We start from the raw sequence: 9499 nt of genomic DNA, 5'->3' as shown, positions 1-9499 counted from the left end.
CCGTGCAGAGTGGCAGATGGTCAATGATGGATTTGTCACTTCAGATTCAGACATTTTTTAAATATTCAGCAGAATCGGAGGTGACAGCTCATGGCAGCAGGCAGAATTTATGTGTCTTGGTAAGACCTCCCCACCCCCTGGGAGGAGGAGCACAACAGGACAAACGCTGGCACCTTGAGGCAGTGGCTGGGGATGCTGCAGCCTGGGACTGTGCTGTGCTTGTCTAGGGCACTCTGTGCTCCCCATCGCTGGTGACTCAGTGGCTGAGTGGTCAGGAGGCTGGCGCTGTGCCTGGTCTGCCCCTGGCAGCTCCCTGCAAGCTGGAGCATCCCTGCAGCACCTGTGTTGCCCACGGCCGCTGTGCTTTGTGAGCACTGGCAGGCCTGAAGTGTCTTGAGGGCACCAGGGGCTCTCACCAGCTCCACGCAGGGGGCTGGCACACCCCGAGCCCTTTGGTCATGGCTGTGGCAGCCACATCCCAAGAAAAGGTCCAGCAAGTGGCAGTGTACAGGAGGCTCCTGGGCCTGGAGGAATGGGGGAGTGCTGGGGAGGCCAGTAGTGCCAGGAGCATGGGCAGAGCCAGCTGCAGGCTTGGCTGGGTGTGCAGAGTAGCCTGGTCAGCAGGGAAGAGAGATGCAGCATGGTGCAGCCTTCAGAACCACCCTCTGGGGACATGTGTCTCCGGACAGGGAACCTGGCAGCTTGTCAGGCATGCACAGATGCTCTGCAAATTCGCAGTGGCAGCAGCATTAAGGCAGGAGTCAGTGCTACCGCGGTGCTGTGCAGCAGTCAGCAGGGCTGCTTGTGTCAAGAGAGATTCTCCTTCCAGAGCTGCTGGCAGCAGTCCTGATCCTGCTGACTATTATGGGGGAGCAGTCACCAGCTGCTTGTCCCACCAGCTTAGGAGAGCCCAGCGGCACACACTGTTGTGCAGACTGCTTTGTGCCTGGCTGGGGTCCTTGTGGGGTGTGGCAAGGACGTAGCTCTGAAGAGGGCCACAAGCCAGCATGGGAAACGTCTCCTGTTGCAGGAAGAGAAGAGCCAGGACAGAGCATGGGGCCTGGTGGATCAGTGGGATCTGGGGTGATGTCAGCAGAGGAGGGAGGCACTAATGAACACGCTGGCCTTTGAGGGCAGGCAATGTATTATTCACTCTGCATCCCATGTGCCTGCTCCCTAGCAGAGAGCTCTCGCTCGTGCCAGTTTGATTGGCTCGGCTGTCCTCATGCTGCCGCTCATCAGGTGGGGAACCTGACTGCAGGGCACTGATGACCATGTGCATTTTCATCAAACTTCGCTAACCGCACAAGTCCTCCTCCAGTGCTCACATCTGCCATGTGCACAGAGGTGCCTGCACAGTACAGCCTGGCTGGGGGAGATGAGTGGGGGCGGTCGGCATGCTCTCCCCCGCCCTCCCCTGCTGCAGGCATGTCCATGGTGCACGGGGCTTGTGCAGCCACGGCGGGGCAACACCGCCAGTGCAGCAGCCAAAGTCTGGTCCAACAAGTGACTCCAGCCAGGCAGGACTGCACTTACTGGCAGGGCAGGTGCAGGGCACGGGACAGTCTGCCCCTGCACGGGCAGAGCTGCTGAGACACAGCCTAGCCAGCTCCAGCAGGTCTTTCCCTGGGTGCCAGCTCAGTCCAGGCAGGACACAGGCCTGTCCTCAATCTCAGCAGGCTGGGTTCAATCTTCCTCTGCTGCTTGGTGCTGAGCAGCCTTCCCATGAGTCTGGCTGTGTACCCTGTTGTAACTGTGGCAGCTGACCTTGCCCTGCCCCTGCTTGTGGCATGCAACAGGGACACCTTGCCAGGCAGGCAGCTCCCGTGCTGGGGACTGATGAAGGAGGGCAGTAACCTCCCTGCCTCCTCCCCAGCACAGGCCAGCACACTGCCCTCACCGTGCTGAGCCACTGGCTGGGCTGCCCACACAAGCCCCTGGGATGGGCTGCGCCGTGCGGGGACTGCCCCACACAGCAGGGCTGTCACCCTGCATGCACTGCAGCACCCTACCCTGGCAAGGTAACGCTGACAATCCGGCCAGCCTTTCCCCAGCCTGGCCCAAGCAGAGCCAGGCCCCCTGGGATCACCGCAGGTCAGAAGGTGGGACGGCCAGTGCACTGCCAAGCCTGCCAGACCCAGCTCTGCTGACAAGGAGCAAAACTGCAGCCCCTTCCTACTGCTGCCACTTCGCTGCCAGGAGCATGATAGACAATCAATGATAAATGCCAAAGCAAAGCCGGTGGCACCAGCCCTTCCCACCAGTTCCAGCCATGAGAGCTCTCTACAGCAGTGCTGCAGCCTAAAACAATGACTCCCCAGGAGCTAGTGTGCTCACAGACCACCCCAAATGCACCCCGGCTGCCTGCAGCGCTGCGTAGCTTTGCAGAGCTGACTCCTTTTCATTACTGTTGTCTGTTAGCAACAGCTTGCATCTTCTACATGGTCTGTGTGATGGCAGCAGCTTCCAGCAGAGCCAGTTCTCTGCACCCCAGCCCAGTGCCAAACTCTTCTTCCTTCGTTAGGTGCTTCTCTGATCAGCAAGCAGAAGGCAACCTGCTGGTTAAACTCCCCTGAAGAGCTGAGCTTGGCTTTGGCTCTAGCCTCTGCTTAGAGCAATTTAATAGCAGCAGCAGGAGGGATGGGAAATTAATTTGCTGTGACCCCTTTGGGCCACACCTACAGGTGCCCACTTAGAGCCCTGCATGAGGATGTGCTGGCCTCCCTCCCTCCTCTGCTCTCACAGCTGCCTGAATTTCCTCACCCCGCCTTCATCACTCTTTGCATTAACTGTTTCTTGGCCATCAAACACTAAAAGGATTGTAGTCTACTCTGCCCAACAGGCTTTTCCCTTCTGATGATGAAAAAAGCATGAAGCTCTCAAGGAAACCACAGGCTATAAATCAAGGGCAGCAGCAGCATCAGGCAGCCCTTGGCTCTGAAGAGCAAAGCAGGACTCCCTAGCAGAGCTCAGGTGCTTGGTGGTAACCATTCCCCCCAGAGCACTGGCAGTCCTGAGGGATGCGGGAGGGAATTGCCATGGGACTCTCATTTGGGTGCAAGGTCAAGGCTCTGCTGCAGAGCCAGAGAGTGTAAAAGCCAGGCTCCGAAGCAGAATGGCTGACCAGCGGCGTGCCCTGCCCACACACGTGCCAGCATCCCGCAGGAGAGGCTGGAGCAGACAAGGCTGCCTCAAGAGCATGTTTTGGGCAGGCTGAGCTCACCGGCAACAGCAGGTCCGTACAGCAGCAGGGTGGCAGGCTGGCCTTGCACCATGTGCTGGGTCCCCCTCCCCAAATGGTAGCACAGGACATGCCCCACTGGGGGCTGAGTGTGGCGGGGCCACGGTGGTGGGGCTGAGCACTGGCCCCACAGGGGGGCACATGGCCTTGGCTGACTCTGAAGAGGTTAAAACTTTCTAATCGTTCAGTAAGACCTTCTCTAAGAATTTATCTACTTTCTGCTTTCCAAGAACATATGGATAAAATCCCCCTGAGCAGGACTTACATTTATAGCATCTATTACTGAGATCAAGGTTAATCCAGCGTAATCTAATGGGGTGAAAAGGACTTATATAAAATCTGTTTTAATCTACAGGACATGATAGCCTGACAAAGCCATCAGAAAACTCGTGTGCCACAGCTGGGACAGGGAGAGGTGCCAGGGTTGCTTGGGGATGCACAAGAGAGAGATGGCTCGTCAAGTGCCTGCATCTGCATAGCACAGTGGGGCAGTGTCAGGTGCAGGTGCCAGTGGGGCTGTGACATAGCTCCCCAGGCCAGAGCCATGCTGGCTGCCCTGCGGTGCAGCTGCTGCTGGTGGCTTCAGAGAGATTTAGTGGCTCTGTCCCTGTTGGGATGTTGTGCCATGGGGCAAGGAGGCTGTAAATGCTCTTCCCCACTAAGTTATGAGCTGAGCCTGGTAGGTGTAATTTATCTACACTTAGAGGGGCTGTTTGGCAGGGAGAGACAGAAGGTGAACTTCACACAGCTCCCAGTGCTGCAGCCACATCCTGAATGCATGCCCTGTGCTGTGGACCAGTGTTCCACTGGGGCCCAGTGCCTGCAGCACTGCGCACAGGGTGTTGCCAAGCAGGCAGAGTGGAAGGACTTCCCTCGCCAGGATGTCACGTTGTGCTTCTTGCTACATCCCATGTCCCCTGCGGCTGGGCCAGTGCACCCTCTCTAAGCTGTCTGGTACCCAGCACTGCTCCCATTGTTTCCACTGCTCCCACTGCCCTCCATCCATGCTACCTGTGGGCTTGCTACAGCTGCAAGTCCTGCAGCACTGTGCCCAGTGCCTGGGGACGTGCTGAGCCCCAGCCAAGGTGCAGGAGCAAGTCCCACAGACACAGGAGGCCGAATAAGACAGTTCTCCAGAGCATGGTAGGTCGTTTTACATCTGCTTAGATGGAGACTGAGTTATCCAGGTCCCCAAGTCCCAGACCCGCCAGAAGACAATATCTCAGCTAAACGATGCAAAAATGATTTAATGGAGGGAACTAATCAAGGAATCCAAGAGAGACTGCTCACCAAGGGCTGATGCAAGATTCAATTAAACTGCAGCCTTTGTGGGCTCACCATTTTAATTTTCCACAAATTAGCTTAAAAAAAGGTATGGAAATGAAGATATTAGATTTTTTTTAAGTCAAAAGGAAAAAATCCTTTGAGGATTATATTAGCTATTTCACTTTAACAAACCTAATTTCTATACTCATTTTCATGTTTTAATCTCAGCTGTTGGGATGCTGTTTCCATTTCAGCTACATTGTCAGTGTTTTGAGAACAAGATGGGAAAGGCTGCCAACTTGTCCAGGAGCAGGCCCTGCAGCCCGGCTGCCACAGCTCCCCAGGCTCCCATGCCTGCAGCGAGGGACAGAACTGCAGCACAGGCAGCCCTGCCTGTCCCCTCCCAGGGAGCTGGGTGCTGATGCAGGAACACTTTCTGCATCTCCAGAGGAAGCTTTGCCACCTGGTTCTGCCAGCCACAGCACAGCTGTGCAGGACCAGCACAGCAGCCAGGTGCCCCACACTCTGCTTGGAGATGCAAAGCCAGCCCATCCTCCCAAACACTGTGCCCCATGTGCAGGTGCATCCCTGGGGCCACTGGTTCCTTAGTGGCAGCTGGGCCTGCCCCATGGTAGCAACGGAGATAGCTGCACAGTGCAAAGGCACCACTCTGCTCCGTCCTGCCTGTGCCCAGCTGGTTGGGCAGAGGCTGGCAGTGAGTGAGCCCGGCATGGATGAGACCATGGATCCACTCAGGGCTGCAGCAGCTCTCAACTCCAGCATTCCAGACTCCTGTAACTTCACCTGCTCTTGCCCTCAGGCAGCTGGAGATAAACACAGAGCAACAGTGTTCTGTGTCGGCTGCAATTTGTCTTCTGTGAGAGCATGTCTTGTGCGAAGGATCTCCTGTGAATAATAACAGCTGCTGTTACAGCTGTGTGTCCGCTGGCATCCACTGGCCTGGCATGCCTATCACCTCCCTGCCTTGTGCAGCACAGCCCATTGCACCAACTCCTGCTCCGCTGAGCAGCTGCAGCACCAGGCTTGGCTGGAAGCTGCTCTCTGGTGGGAATGGTGCCTCAAAAGCAGCAGGGCTGGTGGCCGGTTCACCAGGCTTTGCCTGGGCAGACAGCTTCCTTCCATGCCAAGGACCTGCACCCATGTCCCTGGGTTCACCACTTATCAGTGGGAAATGAGGCCCCAGCAGCATCACTTACCAGCATGGGGGCTTGGGCAGGATTCCGGTGGGTCTGGCAGGGCCACCCTGGGTAGGGCTAGCATGGCTGGGCACAGCCCCAGGCACTTACTGCAGTGCTCAGGAGTAACATCCCCATCTCCCCACCCATCCTCTCCTGGGGTGGGGATGGTTCCAGCTCCCCTTCTCCTCAAACCACTGCCTGCACCTCTGGCACTGCCCATCCAGGTCCCACATCCACCATCCCATGCTGCTCACACCCTTCTATCCCCTCATGCCCCCCCCCCTTGCCCCACAGCAGCAGCACCTGGCTCCTGGGTGACCTTCAGCTCATGGCCTCTGGAAGCACCTCCCTGCCTCCTTCCTCTGTGCCTCAAGCTGGAAGGGAGCTTCATTTGTCACTGTCTCTTTTAAAAGGTCCAGTCTCTTCTGTGGGGTCACCTGGCTGTTCTGCCAGCAGCTCCCTGCGCTGGCACAGCGTTGCAGCACAATCAAACTAGTAGGCTGCAACAAGGCTTCACCATTGGTCAGATTCTGCTGTCTGTGCTGTAGCGCCTTCCTCCAGAGACCAGACTGCTCCCTCACAACCTAACCCCCTCCCCCTACAATCCTCAGGGCTATTTAACCACTTAGCGGGAACGAGCTACAGCTGCACATCATCCATGTCCATCAACCCACTGCCTCGGAGGCAAGGCCACAGCTGCATGTTATCAATGCTGATCAACCCTCTGCCTCCATTCCTCTACAGCACGGCTCTGCTGCAGCCACCACCACTGCCAGCCCAGGTTGTGTCATCCCTGTCCCCTTGCCCTCGGGGTCCTGCTGTGGTCCCCCTCCCCCCGTGGGCAGAGGAGCGCTCAGAGCCAGGGCTCAGGGGGTGTCCAGGGGTGGGTGCAGCCCCCGCTGGGCCCTGCAGCCTAGGGCCAGGGCCATCCCCTCCCCTCGCCAGCCGTGCAGAGGGGCTGCAGGGCCGGCCTGGAGCTCCTGGCCAAGGGCAGCTGAGGGGATGTAGGGTCTCTCCTGCCTGCCCTCCAGGAGGTGCACCTGTAGTAGTGGCTTGTGGAGCCCTGGTGTCACCCTGCGGCGCAGATCCAGCGGCAGAGGCTGTGGCTGGGACTCTGCTGTTCCACTGGACCCTTCCCGCTCTGCACACGCTGAATGAAGCTCAATGCAGAATTAATTTGTCATATTGACACTGATCGTTTATTACGGAGCAGAGTGGAGCCCATTCATTTGAACAGAAAACATTTCATCTTATCTCCTGCCTTTTCATGCCTCAGCTCTCACTCTTTAACCTTGGACAACGAGACATTCATAATTTCTTCAGTGGCTCTATGGCTCCTTTAGATAAGAAACTTATTTTTTAATCTTTCTTTCTATTGAATTTTAAACATGTTCCATTACAAAACCTGATGTACATAACAACATACTTCGCCCAGCATTAATGTGGCCACATTGTGCTGCTGCCTCTGCTCAAAGCCAGGCCCCAGGTCCTATGGGGTCCGAGGGCCGGGAACCGGCGCTGCGTTCCCAAAGGGCACAGAGACTGCCTGCCACGGTGCGTGGGTGCAGGCACGGTGCCGGCAGCAGCGTGGCCCAGCTCAGCTGTGCTGGGACCCAGCAAGCACCCGCTCTGGGGACGGTGTGTGCATGGGGGTGCTGCCAGCAGCCACAGGGAGGGTGTGCAGGGCTGTGGGGCTGGCTCTGCCCACACCAGGGAGTGTAGCCCAGTGGGGCTGCGTGAGAGCAAGTGGCCAGAGCCACCAGGAGAGGAAGATGCTGTCACCAGTAGATAGTTTCAGCAGTTCCCTTTTGCTCTAACGTGGTCGGTCTGAGCTTGGGAGGGTATTTGCTGTTTGGGGATGGTCACTGAGAAGCTTCTGTGTGACCAGGACTTGCACCCCATGCATGAGCCCTGCTGCAGCCTCGGGCACAGCAGTGCAGGGTCTGGCTTGGCTCAGGTCCACATGCAGCGGTGGAGGGATAGATCACATCTCCAGTCCACATAGCCACTGCTCCAACAGTAAATAGCCCTGTCAGGGCCCCTACAAGGAGAGGCCATGATCACTTTCCGTGTGCAGGAGAGCCACATAGATAAGGCTTTCACCTCCAAGGCTCTGCTGAAAAATTAGGGATGGGAGGTGGGAGGGAGCAAATTGAGATAAATGAGTGTGCTGCATGGCATCCTGCCCACAGGATGCTGAAATAAAAAATCAGTAAATAAAAAATCACCAGTCTTTATCTGGTCAGAGCCTGAATGGGCTGTGTGATAACTATAACGGATGAGCCTGCCATGACGGCCCTCACTGCCATGCGGGAAGGCACCTAGCAGAGCTGGTTTGCTGGGAAAACATCTGCAGCATGCACGAAGGTCTCGGGCAGGCAACTCTGCCATGGCACGCTGAGTCCTGGCCGTCTGAGTGCACTGCACTGGCTGCTGTGCAGTCCCAGCCGGCTCTGGGAAGGGCTTGGCTCCTTCCCTAGATTGAAATGCACTTTTCCAAGTCGTCCTTCACAGCAAGGGAAAAGGCAGATCAGATGCCAAATTAGCCTGCGAGAGCCGTGTTCCCGTCTCTCTTATCTAACTCACTGTAACAAGCTCTTTGCATTTATTCTACCAAATGTGCTGCAGAATTGCGTTACAGCTCATGGCTGCGAGCCATCTGTGGAGAGAAATCCAGTTATACCTTGTATAATAAGTTCCTGACAATCTTACAGAGGACTCCAGGTCATAAAAGTCTCCCAGTTTTATCGCCAGTAACAGACACGGAGAGAAATTAAGTTGTCTTATCAAATTTAGATAATATATATCCCTCTGGAGTGGAAGGCTTCTGATGGATCTTTTACAGTATTAGAACATTTAAAGGGGTGAACAGAAATGCACAGTGAGGGTGGGAGAGCACTGGGGAGCAGAACACCCCATGCACACCCAGAGAGCAGGAGTCAGGTAGCTGCTGGGCAGAGATGGGCCTTAGGGAGCCCTCGAAATGCAAGGTGAGGTGGAGGCTGTTTGCAGGCAAGAGCCATGCTGCGCCATGGGCTCTCCTCCTGCCTTCCTAACCTCAAGCGCTTGCATGCCATCTACTTATGAAAGCAATAACCTCCAGCAGTCCTGATATGCAAACTCCTTCCCTGCTGCCTCTTGTGCTAGCCATTGCAGGAGGAAGGAGCCATGGGACATTTGCTGAGTTTCTAGGTCCTGGGGTCTGCTGAAACCAGCAGATGAGCCCATGCATATCCTCCATCCCTGGAGTGTGTCAGCTTCGGGCCACTGCACCGAGTGCCCTGCAGGTTCCCTGCTGCAGCCAGGCACGGCGAAACAGCCAGCACAGGGGAGAAGGACCTCCAGTGCTGGGAAAGGTGCTGCTCCTGCAGCCTTTGCAGGGCTGGTCTGCACACAGTGAGGTCCCGGCTGGGCTCTCCCTGCCGCTGCTGGGGAGGAAAGGAGCTCTGCTGTGCTCCCTGGAGAAGGGTCTGCTGCTGATCCTATCGCCCGAGGCTTGGCCTGGTCCCTGCCCCCCAGCTTGGTGCAAAGGCTCCCGCAGCCAGCCATGCAGGATGGGGACTCGCCACCTCACCTAGCCTGTGGCCCTATGGCCAAGTGCTCCCTCCCAGGGGACACAGCTGCCTGCAGAGACAGCACTGATGGCTTGGGAGGGCTGGAATCCTCCACGCACCTGCTCTCTGTTCAATATTTAGTCTACTGTAAAAGCAAAGTGCAGTAGTCATGGTAATGAAGCGGGCAGGCCCAGCATCGCTGGCGTGCCATTTATTAAGAGCTGTGCAGTCTCAGGCAC

This window comes from Falco punctatus, assembly GCF_963210335.1.
Source record: "Falco punctatus genome assembly, chromosome: 10".
NCBI lineage: Eukaryota > Metazoa > Chordata > Aves > Falconiformes > Falconidae > Falco > Falco punctatus.
The sequence above is the reverse complement of the archived record's forward strand: the minus strand, read 5'-3'. Positions refer to the sequence as shown.